The 17966-nt window shown below is 53.1% G+C and overlaps 1 protein-coding gene across 1 annotated transcript in view; it reads left to right on the forward strand.

Moving 5' to 3' along the window:
- Positions 1–17966, forward strand: part of LOC146866160 (alcohol dehydrogenase 1-like) — a 251197-nt gene that overhangs the window by 189956 nt on the left and 43275 nt on the right. The gene's annotated exons all lie outside the window — the stretch shown is intronic.

Here is a 17966-nt window from a genome sequence, read left to right on the forward strand (position 1 = left end):
GATTGATACTCGCGGAACCCTGGACAGGTTATTTACTTCAGCCGAAGTAAATATAGTTTATTTCATAAACATAGACTGTGATTAACAATCTTACCACAGAAACAATTTTTTCGTTATACTACAAGCACAAAATTGAAAAAAGTGAAGCAGTGCAACCCAGTGAGGTGATCATAGCCTAAGAAAGGTGAAAATTACGTGAGTTTTAAACCAAAGGTCATAAAATCAACAATGAGGGGCTTCCAGTAATGTGATGAATCTTTCTTGCCGTCTCTTTGTCAAGAGTCCACTTGAAATGATTTCAGTGGTCAGCTAACTGACCTCCTGTTCAGAGCTACTGGGACATAACAAGCTCCAGAGGCCTCCCTGCAACTGCCCAGATAACCTTTTGCAACTGGACTTGCCTAGACCTGCAACTGGACCTGTCTGAGGCCTGCTGGCCTTTTCCAGAGTAAGTCCCTGATCCCCAAGAAGCATCTCCCCAGGTCCTGGGTCCATGGTTGGCAGCAGAGTGCACTCCTCTAACCACAAAGAAGAAATCCTGAAGCTTTGGGTCTTCGACCCCGAACAAGCCAGTTCTGCACCGACTGCCATTGTGACGCTCTGGTGAACCTGACTCTTTTCATGACAGAAACCACCATCATGAAATCTGCACTTAATGCAATGCATGGCCTGCTCTTCGAGCTACAGTTACAACCATCTGCAACGGTCTGCCTGCTCTTCACGGCCTCCTCCACCGCGAACTGGATTCTTCGTGCCAGACTTTGAGAAAGTAACTTTTTCATCTGGACTAACTTGGTCCCTGTATCCAGCCATTGTGGTTAGCCTTGTGACTTTTCCCCAGTCTAGCGTGACCAGATAACTGCAAATGGCTCTTTGTGCTTTTAGCCATTATACTTACCTAAATCTTGCTTATCTCCAATTCTACTGATCAGATTTTTGTAGTTTTGATGACAAACAATTTAAAACATTTTACTTGTGTTTTCACTTTATTACTCTTTGAGCGCTGCATAAATACTTTACAATTTGCCTCTAAGTTGTGCCAAGCTACCAGAGGATTAAGCACAGGTTAATTAATGACTTCTTATCTTTCACTCCGACAAGGGTTGCTTGAGCAGAGTTTCAGTCCCTCAACCAATAACCCTATTTTTCACAGCCCTCCACCAGAATTGTTTTTTTTTAACTGAGAATATCTTTATGAAATTTTCAGTTTACTTTAATAAAGTGTGCAAGAGTCTCTAAATATCATAGTAAGGCATTAGATCAAGCGATGCATTTCAAACAAATAGAGCACATGGTCTCTGACCATATGGAAATACAAAAGACCAATGGCAAATTGTCACAATACAAGGTCATCCACAATATAGCATGTCACAGTACAAAAGGAAGAAAACAAAGAACAAAGAAACAACAGGAAACATAAACTGCAGGTCAAGACTGTCAATATGCATGTCAGGACCAGGTTCCGTATTGTGATGCAGCGTAAAGTGGGAGCTCTTCACAGCAGAAGAGGGATAACTCAGCCTTAGAGGTGAAGTTCCGGTGGGAGGGTCGATCAAAGAGCTGCAGTGCCCTTAGTCTCAGTGGGTTCAAACTGGTGAACTCCAGGCGCCTGAGGTATTGAATCAGCGGATGCCAGACAGATTGGAATTTAGCCTCCGTCCGAATTAAGTTATGGGAGAGTTGCCATCACATGCCATAGGCAAGAGAACCCCTGGGCAGTAGAGGGGGGGGAATTTTTTTCCATGCCAGTGCCACATGCTGCCGTGCTGCATGGAGCATATAATTAATAAGTTTGCAGTCAATGTTATCTTCATATTAGTGGTTTGAGCAAGTAGGGGTGTTATGGTAAATTAACGCTTCCTGTCTATTCCGAACAGTCATGGCTGCACCTACCTAACCTGGCCATCAAACGGTAGCGGCATCTGACGCTCACTGTGGATGATATCATGGCAGAAGTGAGTGGCTCAAAGTGTTTTTCGAAAATGAACTTACGAGGTGGTTATCACAAGCTAATGTTGGATCCTAAATCCCAAACTGTTAGAAAAACCCCACTCCCACACCGGAAAGGGTGGTGGTAACGGGGTCTTTCCAGACATACACAGTGGTAGCTTGGCTCGAGTGGTCAGGGGTCAGGCACCGTGTTAAGCATACGCAATACCCATACAATAACCATGCGTGCATCCGTTCCAAAAACGACACTACACCTTAAAAATTATGAAAATATCTCTGTGTTTATCTTCTTTTCTCTTAGTTGCTGATTGAGTAAATAATAATACAATCACAGTACACAAGCTTCTCCTTAAAAAGTGCAGGTCAAATAAATAGTAATACTTTACAGGTGCAATAAATAGGATCAGGTCAATTAAATACTATGAGGGAATAAATACTGTACAGAAATAAGTTAGCTCAGGACAATAAATGCATTACAGGAATAACTTAGATAAATACAATAAATACAGTACCCTCAATAAATAATACCAGCCAACAATGACACTTGTAAAATCAGATCACATTTAAAATACTATGGGCTGATTTGGCCCAGGCACAGCTTGTGGTTAGGTGGATGGCCTGTGGGTGTCTCACCTAGCTTGGGTAAGGCTGAGGCTAAAACTGAGGTAGATCAAGGGTAATCTAGGAATCTGGCTCTCCCAAACTACACAACCCCTCACACAGGTCACTGTATCAGTCTCAGTCCACCCCTGGCACTTCCAGGCTGGTTCTAACACCTCTTTATCCCTTAGGATGGTCTCTTAGAGCTCCACAGGGCCTTAGGCGCCCTCTATTCCACTTACTGCCCTTTTTATGAAGCTCCGACGCCGCTGGAGTCGTGTCGACGCCGTGAGGCGGTTCCGGTTCGATGTCGGCGGCCTCGGCACAATGTCAGTTCTTGACGACACCGGTAGGCGGTTCCGGTTCGATGTCGGCGGCCTCGGCTCGATGTCGATCTCCGATTCGATGACGTCGGGCTGTCTTGGCTCGATGTCGACTTCGGGCAGCTCCGGTTCGATGTCGGCGGCCTTGGCTCGATGTCGACCTCCGATTCGATGACGTCGGGCTGTCTTGGCTCGATGTCGACTTCCGCCGGCTCCGGAGTGCGACCTCCACTCCCGACCTCCGGCACGAGTCTCTTCAGGTTCCGGCGACTCCGGAGTGCGATCTCCACTCCCGACCTCCGGCACGCTTCTCTTCAGGTTCCGGCGACTCCGGAGTGCGATCTCCACTCCCGACCTCCGGCACGCTTCACCTCGGTCTCCGGCGACTCCGGAGGGCGGATTTCACTCCCCCGTCGACGCCGCTCACTCGACCTTGGGTGACTTCCTCCTCGACCTCCGGTACTCCTCACGACCTCCGTCGGCGCCCTCTCTCGACCTCTGGCGGCTCCGGGTACGACGTCTGCTTTCCAGTCAGCGCCGCTTCTCCACCTCGGGCTCCAGGTCTCAGGCTTCTCGACGTCGGACTCCAGGGAAACCAATAAACAGGTCAGATTCTTGCTTTTCTTTACTTCTAAGGCCTGTTCCTGCTGTCCAGGTCCTTAAGATGGTTTTTCTTGCTTTTTCCCACACAGGGCTCCAGGCTGGGCTCAGTCAGTAGGGACTAGTATCAAGGGTGGGTTTATGGACCCCACTCCAGGCACAAGTTTCCACCCCTGCTGCCTCACTCCTTCCTCCTTCAGGTTTCTGCTGCTCTCTCTTCACCAGTCAGGTGCCAACTGCCAGCTCCAACTGTCAACTCTGGCTTAGCTTCCCAACATTCCAAACCGCCTCCAACTGTCACAGGGTGCTGGAATGTTCTGGAAGGTGCTGGTAGGTTCCAGTGGGTTCTGATGATGTCACAGGTGGCCACCATTTTGTGCTCCAGGCCCTCAGACAGAAGTTCCAGGGGTAGATAAAATGGCTCCCTGAATCTGCATCAATTCTAAAAAGTCTGGTGGTTCCCAAAAAGGAAAAAATACTAACAGGGTTTGAGGCAAAAGTGGGACAAAATAAATAATGATGAGGAGGGACCACCCAAAGGGCTGACAGGTCTAACACGCGTCCCCCCCAGCTGAAAGTGGGGAGAGCTACCCAACCCCTTGGGAGTTCTCATCACTAAGGCGGAAATACCCTGAGAGACCGTCTGCATTGGCGTGGTCCACTCCAGGCCGATGTTCCACCTGAAAGTCCATTCCCTGTAGGGAAATAGACAACCTCAACAACTTGGGATTCTCCCCCTTCATTTGCATCAGCCAACGAAGGGGTCTGTGGTCGGTCTGAACCAGGAAGTGCGAGCCAAACAGGTATGGCCGCAACTTCTTCAGAGCCCATACCACTGCAAAGGCTTCACGCTCTATTGCACTCCACTTCTGTTCCCTGGGAAGTAGTCTCCGGGATAGGAAGACCACGGGTTGATCCAGACCCTCTTCATTGAGTTGCGATAACACTGCCCCAATGCCATGTTCTGATGCATCTGTCTGGACAATGAACTCCTTGGAAAAGTCTGGGGCCCTTAAGACCGAGGCCTCGCACATGGCTTGCTTCAGTCTCACAAAGGCCTGCTGACAAGCCTCCGTCCAGACTACCCGTCGAGGTTGTTTCTTGGACGTGAGCTCCGTGAGGGGGGCTACGATGGTACCGTACCCCTTCACGAAGCGGCGGTAGTATCCCGTGAGGCCCAGAAAAGCTCGGACCTCAGTCTGTGTCTTGGGGGGTTCCCAGGCCATGATGGCCTCGATCTTCGCCTGGAGGGGTTGCACCGCTCCCCTACCCACCAAGTGTCCAAGGTACACTACCGACCCCTGCCCGATCTGGCACTTGCTGGCCTTGATCGTCAATCCAGCTTGTCTCAGGGCCTGGAGAACAGCTTGCAGGTGACGCAAGTGATCCTCCCAGCTGTTACTGAAGACGGCTATGTCATCCAGATAAGCAGCAGAGAAACTCTCCATTCCGGTGAGGATCTGGTTTACCAGGCGCTGAAACATGGCAGGTGCGTTCTTGAGCCCAAAGGGCATCACACAGAACTGGTAGTGGCCATTGGGCGTGGAGAAGGCTGACCTTTCCCTTGCTCCATCAGTCAAAGAGATCTGCCAGTACCCAGAAGTAAGGTCAAAGGTACTTAGATATTGGGCAGCTCCCAGCCGGTCAATCAATTCATCCGCCCTAGGGATCGGATGGGCATCAGTTTTGGTTACTGAATTCAGTCCCCGGTAGTCCACGCAGAACCTCAGTTCCGGTTGGACACCCGGTGGTGCAGCTTTTGGTACTAACACCACCGGACTGGACCAGGGGCTGCTAGAAGGTTCGATCACTCCTAGCTCCAGCATCTTAGTGACTTCACCGTTAATGCTGGCCTTCACCTTGTCTGACATCCGGTAGATCTTGGACTTCACAGGTGGGCTGTCTCCTGTGTCCACGTCATGGACGCACAGGTGAGTCCTACCCGGGACAAGGGAGAACAACGAAGAGTACTGCCCCAGGACCTGGCGGCAGTCCTCCTGCTGTTCAGGAGTTAGAGCTGGGGAGAGAATCACTCCCTCCACCGACCCATCCTTCTCTTGAGACGCAAACAAATCTGGGAGAGGCTCGCTTTCCGCGTCCTCTGCTCCGTCAGTCACCATCATCAAGATGACTTCGGGCCTCTCGTGGTGGGGTTTGAGGCGGTTGGCGTGCAGCACCCGTAGGGGCTGACGAGGGGTTTTAAGGTCCACCAAATAGGTAGCCTTACCCTTCTTCTCCAACACCTCAAAGGGTCCTGACCAGCGATCCTGGAGGGAGCTAAGCTCTCCTGGTTCGATCACCCACACCTTCTGGCCAGGCTCCACCACCACCGGGTGAGCGTTGTGGTCATACCACGCCTTCATTACTGCTTGGCTGGCCTCCAAGTTGTCAGAAGCTTGCTTCCACAACTTAGCCATTTGGCTCCGGAAGGCCAGCATGTAGCTCACCACATCCTGGGGAAGCTTTCTGGGAGTTCTTTCCCATCCGTCTCTCACCAGGTTGAGAGGTCCACGTACAGGGTGCCCATACAGAAGCTCGAAGGGGCTGAAACCCACTCCCTTCTGTGGCACTTCCCTGTAAGAAAAGAGTAAACAGGGTAGGAGGACGTCCCATTTCCTCCGCAGGCTTTCAGGCAGACTTCTGATCATGCCCTTCAAGGTTTTGTTAAACCTCTCCACCAGACCATTGGTCTGGGGGTGGTAAGGAGTGGTGAACCGGTAAGTCACTCCACACTCCTTCCACATCGCCCGCATGTACGCTGACATGAAGTTGGTCCCCCTGTCGGACACAACTTCCTTGGGAAAACCCACTCGGGTAAAGATTCCCATCAGGGCCCTCGCCACAACAGGTGCTGTTATGGTCCTCAGAGGTATTGCCTCTGGGTACCGTGTGGCATGATCCACCAGAACCAGGATAAACCTGTGACCAGCTGTAGTAGGTGGATCTAACGGACCCACAATGTCGATGCCCACCCTTTCAAAGGGGGTGCTAACGAAAGGAAGTGGTTCCAGGGGAGCTTTTAGCTTCACCCCTGTTTTCCCACTGGCTTGGCAAGACACACATGTCCGGCAGTAGGTATCGGACGACACTTTCATTTGAGGCCAATAAAAGTGTGGGACAAGACGGGCGAAGGTCTTGTCTTGCCCCAGGTGTCCTGCCAATGGGATCTCGTGAGCCAACTCCAGAAGGAAGGCTCGATAACGTTGAGGGACTACCAAGGCTCGTGACGATCCATGTAGGGGTGCCTTGGGTTCACTGTAGAGGAGGCCATCCTCCCAGTAAACACTGTAGTTCCCTTCAACGTTCCCTGCTGCCTGGGCTGCGGCCTGACGCCTCAGCCCCTCAAGGGTAGGGCACTCCCTCTGGCCCTGGCAGAATTCCTCCCTGGACGGGCCTCCCTCCACGTGCCACTCGGCCGGGATGGGTAGGTCCTCCAGTTTGGTAACATCCCCCACCGCAGACTCCTGGTCCACCACCTCCGGTGGCCTATCCGTCCTACGGGGTGCGGACGCCGAGGCAGGCTCCTCCTGTCCTCGGTTCTTCCCTTGACTGGCAGCTGGCTGGGCCTTTGTTCCAGGCTCCAGCCGAAACGAACTCCCTCTCCGGGTAGTCGCGGACCCTGTGCTCACACAGGCCCAGTCAGGTGTACCCAGCATCTCAGTATGAGTCCGGTATTCCACCTCCTTCCAAGCATTGTGCTCCATGTCATTCCCCAGTAGACAATCGACTGGCACGGCAGGGCTTACGGCAACTCGAAGTGAACCTGCAACCCCCCCCCATTCAAAGGGAACCTCGGCCACCGGATAGTGGCCTGTTCGGCCGTCAGCCATCGCGGCTGGGTGGAGTACATCGGGAATTACCTGCTCTGGAGTCACCAGTTGGCTACGCACCATAGTCATACTGGCTCCTGTGTCTCTCAGAGCCTCCCCTCTTTGGCCGTTGATGGTGACCCACTGCCCATACTTTACGGTATTTGCGGGCACCTGGATCTTAGGAACCATCTCCCGTTCTCCCAGGGACACTAAAGTGACACCCGCCCACTCCCTTCCCTTAATTAAGGGCATCTCCTCCCAAAGCACTACACTAGCTACTCCGGGGGTCTTTCCTCCAATGGGAGGGGGTGGTCGTTTCGGGCACTTCGCATCTCCCTTATAGTGTCCAACGCCACCGCACTCGTAGCAATGGACAACCCTTGGCTGCTGACTCTGGCCAAGATTAGGGTTTCTGGGTGGGTTAGCCCTAGGGGTGAGTCCTGTTCCCTTCCCTTGGAAGTTATTTTGGGGGCCTTTGGAGAACTCCTTCTTCTTTTCCCCTCCCTCTTTCTTCTGGGGGGCGCCCTGTCCGGCCCTTTGAGTATCCCCTCCAGTCCCCCTTGTGGACACCCGGGTACTAGCCCAAATGTCCGCCTCCTCAGCAAGCTTCCGGGGATTGGTCAGCTTGCTATCCACCAGGTGTTGACGCAGTTCAGGGAAACATTTTTCGAGCAGGTGTTCCTTCAGTACTAAATCAAACAACCCCTCGTAGTTCCTCACTTCACTGCCCTGAATCCAACCTCTAGTGCCTTCTTTGCATAGTCCAGGAAGGCCACCCAATTCTGTGTGCCCAGTTTGTGACTACCCCTGAACTTCTGTCTGTACTTTTCCGGTGTTAGTCCAAACTTTCTTATGAGCGCCACCTTCATGGTGGGGTAGTGGGTCTGCTCATCCTCCTCTAGGGCCAATAATGCATCCCTACCAGCTGGAGGCATGTACTTGTACAATCCCGCTCCCCAGTACTTCTCTGGAACCCCATGGGCCCTTAACGAGACCTCATAGGCCGCTAGCCACTTGGCAATATCGTCGCCCACTCCATAGCTAGCTACTATGTCCTTTGGCAGGTAGGGTTTGGGTTCCCTGGTGAACTCTCTTTCTTGGTCTTTGCTGCCACCATTAGGAACAGTGTGTGCCCCGACTCTTAGGATCTGAAGATCTACCTCTTTCAGCCTTAGCTCATGAGCCATCCTCTGTTCCTCCTTCTCTTTCTCCAGCCTTGCTAAGTCCCATGTGAGCTGTCTTTTCTCCCTCCGGTCTGTTAACTCCACTTCAGACAAGCCACCGCTAGAGGCACTGCTGCCCTTCCTGGAAATGGTTCTGGGCCCCGCTACTAGGTTCCCCACCTCAGGTTGGTACATCCTAGCCCCCTCGCTGTCAGGCTCTCCATCCCTGTCTTCCTCCTCAGCCTTGCTTTCTCGTCGTGCCTCCCCCCAAGCCCTTAAGCTGGTTTGGAGTGCACCCTTCTTTGCTCCTGGGGGACAATACACCCCCTCCCGCTGGCAAAACTCCCTGAGTTGGGCCACAGTATAGGTTTCCAGGTCTTCTAGCACAAACTCCATTTTGCCCACTCAGGTCAGAAGACAGGTTTTTACAGAAGCAATGCAGGGGGGTACCTTTAATAATACCTCCTCCCACCACCAGAGTAAATTTGGAAAAAACAAAAACTCACAATTAGGAAGGCCGCTTTGAGAAAACTCCAGGTGTAGGCCTATGGACTACCCACAGTTATTGTCGAGTATGCGTAGGCACAGCTCAATCCCGCCGCTGAACACCAATTATGTTAGAAAAACCCCACTCCCACACCGGAAAGGGTGGTGGTAACGGGGTCTTTCCAGACATACACAGTGGTAGCTTGGCTCGAGTGGTCAGGGGTCAGGCACCGTGTTAAGCATACGCAATACCCATACAATAACCATGCGTGCATCCGTTCCAAAAACGACACTACACCTTAAAAATTATGAAAATATCTCTGTGTTTATCTTCTTTTCTCTTAGTTGCTGATTGAGTAAATAATAATACAATCACAGTACACAAGCTTCTCCTTAGAAAGTGCAGGTCAAATAAATAGTAATACTTTACAGGTGCAATAAATAGGATCAGGTCAATTAAATACTATGAGGGAATAAATACTGTACAGAAATAAGTTAGCTCAGGACAATAAATACATTACAGGAATAACTTAGATAAATACAATAAATACAGTACCCTCAATAAATAATACCAGCCAACAATAACACTTGTAAAATCAGATCACATTTAAAATACTATGGGCTGATTTGGCCCAGGCACAGCTTGTGGTTAGGTGGATGGCCTGTGGGTGTCTCACCTAGCTTGGGTAAGGCTAAGGCTAAAACTGAGGTAGATCAAGGGTAATCTAGGAATCTGGCTCTCCCAAACTACACAACCCCTCACACAGGTCACTGCATCAGTCTCAGTCCACCCCTGGCACTTCCAGGCTGGTTCTAACACCTCTTTATCCCTTAGGTTGGTCTCTTAGAGCTCCACAGGGCCTTAGGCGCCCTCTATTCCACTTACTGCCCTTTTTATGAAGCTCCGACGCCGCCTGAGTCGTGTCGACGCCGTGAGGCGGTTCCGGTTCGATGTCGGCGGCCTCGGCACAATGTCAGTTCTTGACGACGCCGGTAGGCGGTTCCGGTTCGATGTCGGCGGCCTCGGCTCGATGTCGATCTCCGATTCGATGACGTCGGGCTGTCTTGGCTCGATGTCGACTTCGGGCAGCTCCGGTTCGATGTCGGCGGCCTCGGCTCGATGTCGACCTCCGATTCGATGACGTCGGGCTGTCTTGGCTCGATGTCGACTTCCGCCGGCTCCGGAGTGCGACCTCCACTCCCGACCTCCGGCACGAGTCTCTTCAGGTTCCGGCGACTCCGGAGTGCGATCTCCACTCCCGACCTCCGGCACGCTTCTCTTCAGGTTCCGGCGACTCCGGAGTGCGATCTCCACTCCCGACCTCCGGCACGCTTCACCTCGGTCTCCGGCGACTCCGGAGGGCGGATTTCACTCCCCCGTCGACGCCGCTCACTCGACCTCGGGTGACTTCCTCCTCGACCTCCGGTACTCCTCACGACCTCCGTCGGCGCCCTCTCTCGACCTCTGGCGGCTCCGGGTACGACGTCTGCTTTCCAGTCAGCGCCGCTTCTCCACCTCGGGCTCCAGGTCTCAGGCTTCTCGACGTCGGACTCCAGGGAAACCAATAAACAGGTCAGATTCTTGCTTTTCTTTACTTCTAAGGCCTGTTCCTGCTGTCCAGGTCCTTAAGATGGTTTTTCTTGCTTTTTCCCACACAGGGCTCCAGGCTGGGCTCAGTCAGTAGGGACTAGTATCAAGGGTGGGTTTATGGACCCCACTCCAGGCACAAGTTTCCACCCCTGCTGCCTCACTCCTTCCTCCTTCAGGTTTCTGCTGCTCTCTCTTCACCAGTCAGGTGCCAACTGCCAGCTCCAACTGTCAACTCTGGCTTAGCTTCCCAACATTCCAAACCGCCTCCAACTGTCACAGGGTGCTGGAATGTTCTGGAAGGTGCTGGTAGGTTCCAGTGGGTTCTGATGATGTCACAGGTGGCCACCATTTTGTGCTCCAGGCCCTCAGACAGAAGTTCCAGGGGTAGATAAAATGGCTCCCTGAATCTGCATCAATTCTAAAAAGTCTGGTGGTTCCCAAAAAGGAAAAAATACTAACAGGGTTTGAGGCAAAAGTGGGACAAAATAAATAATGATGAGGAGGGACCACCCAAAGGGCTGACAGGTCTAACACGCGTCCCCCCCAGCTGAAAGTGGGGAGAGCTACCCAACCCCTTGGGAGTTCTCATCACTAAGGCAGAAATACCCTGAGAGACCGTCTGCATTGGCGTGGTCCACTCCAGGACGATGTTCCACCTGAAAGTCCATTCCCTGTAGGGAAATAGACCACCTCAACAACTTGGGATTCTCCCCCTTCATTTGCATCAGCCAACGAAGGGGTCTGTGGTCGGTCTGAACCAGGAAGTGCGAGCCAAACAGGTATGGCCGCAACTTCTTCAGAGCCCATACCACTGCAAAGGCTTCACGCTCTATTGCACTCCACTTCTGTTCCCTGGGAAGTAGTCTCCGGGATAGGAAGACCACGGGTTGATCCAGACCCTCTTCATTGAGTTGCGATAACACTGCCCCAATGCCATGTTCTGATGCATCTGTCTGGACAATGAACTCCTTGGAAAAGTCTGGGGCCCTTAAGACCGGGGCCTCGCACATGGCTTGCTTCAGTCTCACAAAGGCCTGCTGACAAGCCTCCGTCCAGACTACCCGTCGAGGTTGTTTCTTGGACGTGAGCTCCGTGAGGGGGGCTACGATGGTACCGTACCCCTTCACGAAGCGGCGGTAGTATCCCGTGAGGCCCAGAAAAGCTCAGACCTCAGTCTGTGTCTTGGGGGGTTCCCAGGCCATGATGGCCTCGATCTTCGCCTGGAGGGGTTGCACCGCTCCCCTACCCACCAAGTGTCCAAGGTACACTACCGACCCCTGCCCGATCTGGCACTTGCTGGCCTTGATCGTCAATCCAGCTTGTCTCAGGGCCTGGAGAACAGCTTGCAGGTGACGCAAGTGATCCTCCCAGCTGTTACTAAAGACGGCTATGTCATCCAGATAAGCAGCAGAGAAACTCTCCATTCCGGTGAGGATCTGGTTTACCAGGCGCTGAAACGTGGCAGGTGCGTTCTTGAGCCCAAAGGGCATCACACAGAACTGGTAGTGGCCATTGGGCGTGGAGAAGGCTGACCTTTCCCTTGCTCCATCAGTCAAAGAGATCTGCCAGTACCCAGAAGTAAGGTCAAAGGTACTTAGATATTGGGCAGCTCCCAGCCGGTCAATCAATTCAACCGCCCTAGGGATCGGATAGGCATCAGTTTTGGTTACTGAATTCAGTCCCCGGTAGTCCACGCAGAACCTCAGTTCCGGTTGGACACCCGGTGGTGCAGCTTTTGGTACTAACACCACCGGACTGGACCAGGGGCTGCTAGAAGGTTCGATCACTCCTAGCTCCAGCATCTTAGTGACTTCACCGTTAATGCTGGCCTTCACCTTGTCTGACATCCGGTAGATCTTGGACTTCACAGGTGGGCTGTCTCCTGTGTCCACGTCATGGACGCACAGGTGAGTCCTACCCGGGACAAGGGAGAACAACGAAGAGTACTGCCCCAGGACCTGGCGGCAGTCCTCCTGCTGTTCAGGAGTTAGAGCTGGGGAGAGAATCACTCCCTCCACCGACCCATCCTTCTCTTGAGACGCAAACAAATCTGGGAGAGGCTCGCTTTCCGCGTCCTCTGGTCCGTCAGTCACCATCATCAAGATGACTTCGGGCCTCTCGTGGTGGGGTTTGAGGCGGTTGGCGTGCAGCACCCGTAGGGGCTGACGAGGGGTTTTAAGGTCCACCAAATAGGTAGCCTTACCCTTCTTCTCCAACACCTCAAAGGGTCCTGACCAGCGATCCTGGAGGGCGCTAAGCTCTCCTGGTTCGATCACCCACACCTTCTGGCCAGGCTCCACCACCACCGGGTGAGCATTGTGGTCATACCACGCCTTCATTACTGCTTGGCTGGCCTCCAAGTTGTCAGAAGCTTGCTTCCACAACTTAGCCATTTGGCTCCGGAAGGCCAGCATGTAGCTCACCACATCCTGGGGAAGCTTTCTGGGAGTTCTTTCCCATCCGTCTCTCACCAGGTTGAGAGGTCCACGTACAGGGTGCCCATACAGAAGCTCGAAGGGGCTGAAACCCACTCCCTTCTGTGGCACTTCCCTGTAAGAAAAGAGTAAACAGGGTAGGAGGACGTCCCATTTCCTCCGCAGGCTTTCAGGCAGACTTCTGATCATGCCCTTCAAGGTTTTGTTAAACCTCTCCACCAGACCATTGGTCTGGGGGTGGTAAGGAGTGGTGAACCGGTAGGTCACTCCACACTCCTTCCACATCGCCCGCATGTACGCTGACATGAAGTTGGTCCCCCTGTCGGACACAACTTCCTTGGGAAAACCCACTCGGGTAAAGATTCCCATCAGGGCCCTCGCCACAACAGGTGCTGTTATGGTCCTCAGAGGTATTGCCTCTGGGTACCGTGTGGCATGATCCACCAGAACCAGGATAAACCTGTGACCAGCTGTAGTAGGTGGATCTAACGGACCCACAATGTCGATGCCCACCCTTTCAAAGGGGGTGCTAACGAAAGGAAGTGGTTCCAGGGGAGCTTTTAGCTTCACCCCTGTTTTCCCACTGGCTTGGCAAGACACACATGTCCGGCAGTAGGTATCGGACGACACTTTCATTTGAGGCCAATAAAAGTGTGGGACAAGACGGGCGAAGGTCTTGTCTTGCCCCAGGTGTCCTGCCAATGGGATCTCGTGAGCCAACTCCAGAAGGAAGGCTCGATAACGTTGAGGGACTACCAAGGCTCGTGACGATCCATGTAGGGGTGCCTTGGGTTCACTGTAGAGGAGGCCATCCTCCCAGTAAACACTGTAGTTCCCTTCAACGTTCCCTGCTGCCTGGGCTGCGGCCTGACGCCTCAGCCCCTCAAGGGTAGGGCACTCCCTCTGGCCCTGGCAGAATTCCTACCTGGACGGGCCTCCCTCCACGTGCCACTCGGCCGGGATGGGTAGGTCCTCCAGTTTGGTAACATCCCCCACCGCAGACTCCTGGTCCACCACCTCCGGTGGCCTATCCGTCCTACGGGGTGCGGACGCCGAGGCAGGCTCCTCCTGTCCTCGGTTCTTCCCTTGACTGGCAGCTGGCTGGGCCTTTGTTCCAGGCTCCAGCCGAAACGAACTCCCTCTCCGGGTAGTCGCGGACCCTGTGCTCACACAGGCCCAGTCAGGTGTACCCAGCATCTCAGTATGAGTCCTGTATTCCACCTCCTTCCAAGCATTGTGCTCCATGTCATTCCCCAGTAGACAATCGACTGGCACGGCAGGGCTTACGGCAACTCGAAGTGAACCTGCAACCCCCCCCCATTCAAAGGGAACCTCGGCCACCGGATAGTGGCCTGTTCGGCCGTCAGCCATCGCGGCTGGGTGGAGTACATCGGGAATTACCTGCTCTGGAGTCACCAGTTGGCTACGCACCATAGTCATACTGGCTCCTGTGTCTCTCAGAGCCTCCCCTCTTTGGCCGTTGATGGTGACCCACTGCCCATACTTTACGGTATTTGCGGGCACCTGGATCTTAGGAACCATCTCCCGTTCTCCCAGGGACACTAAAGTGACACCCGCCCACTCCCTTCCCTTAATTAAGGGCATCTCCTCCCCGAGCACTACACTAGCTACTCCGGGGGTCTTTCCTCCAATGGGAGGGGGTGGTCGTTTCGGGCACTTCGCATCTCCCTTATAGTGTCCAACGCCACCGCACTCGTAGCAATGGACAACCCTTGGCTGCTGACTCTGGCCAGGATTAGGGTTTCTGGGTGGGTTAGCCCTAGGGGTGAGTCCTGTTCCCTTCCCTTGGAAGTTATTTTGGGGGCCTTTGGAGAACTCCTTCTTCTTTTCCCCTCCCTCTTTCTTCTGGGGGGCGCCCTGTCCGGCCCTTTGAGTACCCCTCCAGTCCCCCTTGTGGACACCCGGGTACTAGCCCAAATGTCCGCCTCCTCAGCAAGCTTCCGGGGATTGGTCAGCTTGCTATCCACCAGGTGTTGACGCAGTTCAGGGAAACATTTTTCGAGCAGGTGTTCCTTCAGTACTAAATCAAACAACCCCTCGTAGTTCCTCACTTCACTGCCCTGAATCCAACCTCTAGTGCCTTCTTTGCATAGTCCAGGAAGGCCACCCAATTCTGTGTGCCCAGTTTGTGACTACCCCTGAACTTCTGTCTGTACTTTTCGGGTGTTAGTCCAAACTTTCTTATGAGCGCCACCTTCATGGTGGGGTAGTGGGTCTGCTCATCCTCCTCTAGGGCCAATAATGCATCCCTACCAGCTGGAGGCATGTACTTGTACAATCCCGCTCCCCAGTACTTCTCTGGAACCCCATGGGCCCTTAACGAGACCTCATAGGCCGCTAGCCACTTGGCAATATCGTCGCCCACTCCATAGCTAGCTACTATGTCCTTTGGCAGGTAGGGTTTGGGTTCCCTGGTGAACTCTCTTTCTTGGTCTTTGCTGCCACCATTAGGAACAGTGTGTGCCCCGACTCTTAGGATCTGAAGATCTACCTCTTTCAGCCTTAGCTCATGAGCCATCCTCTGTTCCTCCTTCTCTTTCTCCAGCCTTGCTAAGTCCCATGTGAGCTGTCTTTTCTCCCTCCGGTCTGTTAACTCCACTTCAGACAAGCCACCGCTAGAGGCACTGCTGCCCCTCCTGGAAATGGTTCTGGGCCCCGCTACTAGGTTCCCCACCTCAGGTTGGTACATCCCAGCCCCCTCGCTGTCAGGCTCTCCATCCCTGTCTTCCTCCTCAGCCTTGCTTTCTCGTCGTGCCTCCCCCCAAGCCCTTAAGCTGGTTTGGAGTGCACCCTTCTTTGCTCCTGGGGGACAATACACCCCCTCCCGCTGGCAAAACTCCCTGAGTTGGGCCACAGTATAGGTTTCCAGGTCTTCTAGCACAAACTCCATTTTGCCCACTCAGGTCAGAAGACAGGTTTTTACAGAAGCAATGCAGGGGGGTACCTTTAATAATACCTCCTCCCACCACCAGAGTAAATTTGGAAAAAACAAAAACTCACAATTAGGAAGGCCGCTTTGAGAAAACTCCAGGTGTAGGCCTATGGACTACCCACAGTTATTGTCGAGTATGCGTAGGCACAGCTCAATCCCGCCGCTGAACACCAATTATGTTAGAAAAACCCCACTCCCACACCGGAAAGGGTGGTGGTAACGGGGTCTTTCCAGACATACACAGTGGTAGCTTGGCTCGAGTGGTCAGGGGTCAGGCACCGTGTTAAGCATACGCAATACCCATACAATAACCATGCGTGCATCCGTTCCAAAAACGACACTACACCTTAAAAATTATGAAAATATCTCTGTGTTTATCTTCTTTTCTCTTAGTTGCTGATTGAGTAAATAATAATACAATCACAGTACACAAGCTTCTCCTTAAAAAGTGCAGGTCAAATAAATAGTAATACTTTACAGGTGCAATAAATAGGATCAGGTCAATTAAATACTATGAGGGAATAAATACTGTACAGAAATAAGTTAGCTCAGGACAATAAATACATTACAGGAATAACTTAGATAAATACAATAAATACAGTACCCTCAATAAATAATACCAGCCAACAATGACACTTGTAAAATCAGATCACATTTAAAATACTATGGGCTGATTTGGCCCAGGCACAGCTTGTGGTTAGGTGGATGGCCTGTGGGTGTCTCACCTAGCTTGGGTAAGGCTGAGGCTAAAACTGAGGTAGATCAAGGGTAATCTAGGAATCTGGCTCTCCCAAACTACACAACCCCTCACACAGGTCACTGTATCAGTCTCAGTCCACCCCTGGCACTTCCAGGCTGGTTCTAACACCTCTTTATCCCTTAGGTTGGTCTCTTAGAGCTCCACAGGGCCTTAGGCGCCCTCTATTCCACTTACTGCCCTTTTTATGAAGCTCCGACGCCGCTGGAGTCGTGTCGACGCCGTGAGGCGGTTCCGGTTCGATGTCGGCGGCCTCGGCACAATGTCAGTTCTTGACGACGCCGGTAGGCGGTTCCGGTTCGATGTCGGCGGCCTCGGCTCGATGTCGATCTCCGATTCGATGACGTCGGGCTGTCTTGGCTCGATGTCGACTTCGGGCAGCTCCGGTTCGATGTCGGCGGCCTCGGCTCGATGTCGACCTCCGATTCGATGACGTCGGGCTGTCTTGGCTCGATGTCGACTTCCGCCGGCTCCGGAGTGCGACCTCCACTCCCGACCTCCGGCACGAGTCTCTTCAGGTTCCGGCGACTCCGGAGTGCGATCTCCACTCCCGACCTCCGGCACGCTTCTCTTCAGGTTCCGGCGACTCCGGAGTGCGATCTCCACTCCCGACCTCCGGCACGCTTCACCTCGGTCTCCGGCGACTCCGGAGGGCGGATTTCACTCCCCCGTCGACGCCGCTCACTCGACCTCGGGTGACTTCCTCCTCGACCTCCGGTACTCCTCACGACCTCCGTCGGCGCCCTCTCTCGACCTCTGGCGGCTCCGGGTACGACGTCTGCTTTCCAGTCAGCGCCGCTTCTCCACCTCGGGCTCCAGGTCTCAGGCTTCTCGACGTCGGACTCCAGGGAAACCAATAAACAGGTCAGATTCTTGCTTTTCTTTACTTCTAAGGCCTGTTCCTGCTGTCCAGGTCCTTAAGATGGTTTTTCTTGCTTTTTCCCACACAGGGCTCCAGGCTGGGCTCAGTCAGTAGGGACTAGTATCAAGGGTGGGTTTATGGACCCCACTCCAGGCACAAGTTTCCACCCCTGCTGCCTCACTCCTTCCTCCTTCAGGTTTCTGCTGCTCTCTCTTCACCAGTCAGGTGCCAACTGCCAGCTCCAACTGTCAACTCTGGCTTAGCTTCCCAACATTCCAAACCGCCTCCAACTGTCACAGGGTGCTGGAATGTTCTGGAAGGTGCTGGTAGGTTCCAGTGGGTTCTGATGATGTCACAGGTGGCCACCATTTTGTGCTCCAGGCCCTCAGACAGAAGTTCCAGGGGTAGATAAAATGGCTCCCTGAATCTGCATC

Source organism: Triturus cristatus, chromosome 2_1 (genome assembly GCF_964204655.1).
Source record: "Triturus cristatus chromosome 2_1, aTriCri1.1, whole genome shotgun sequence".
NCBI classification, from domain to species: Eukaryota; Metazoa; Chordata; class Amphibia; order Caudata; family Salamandridae; genus Triturus; species Triturus cristatus.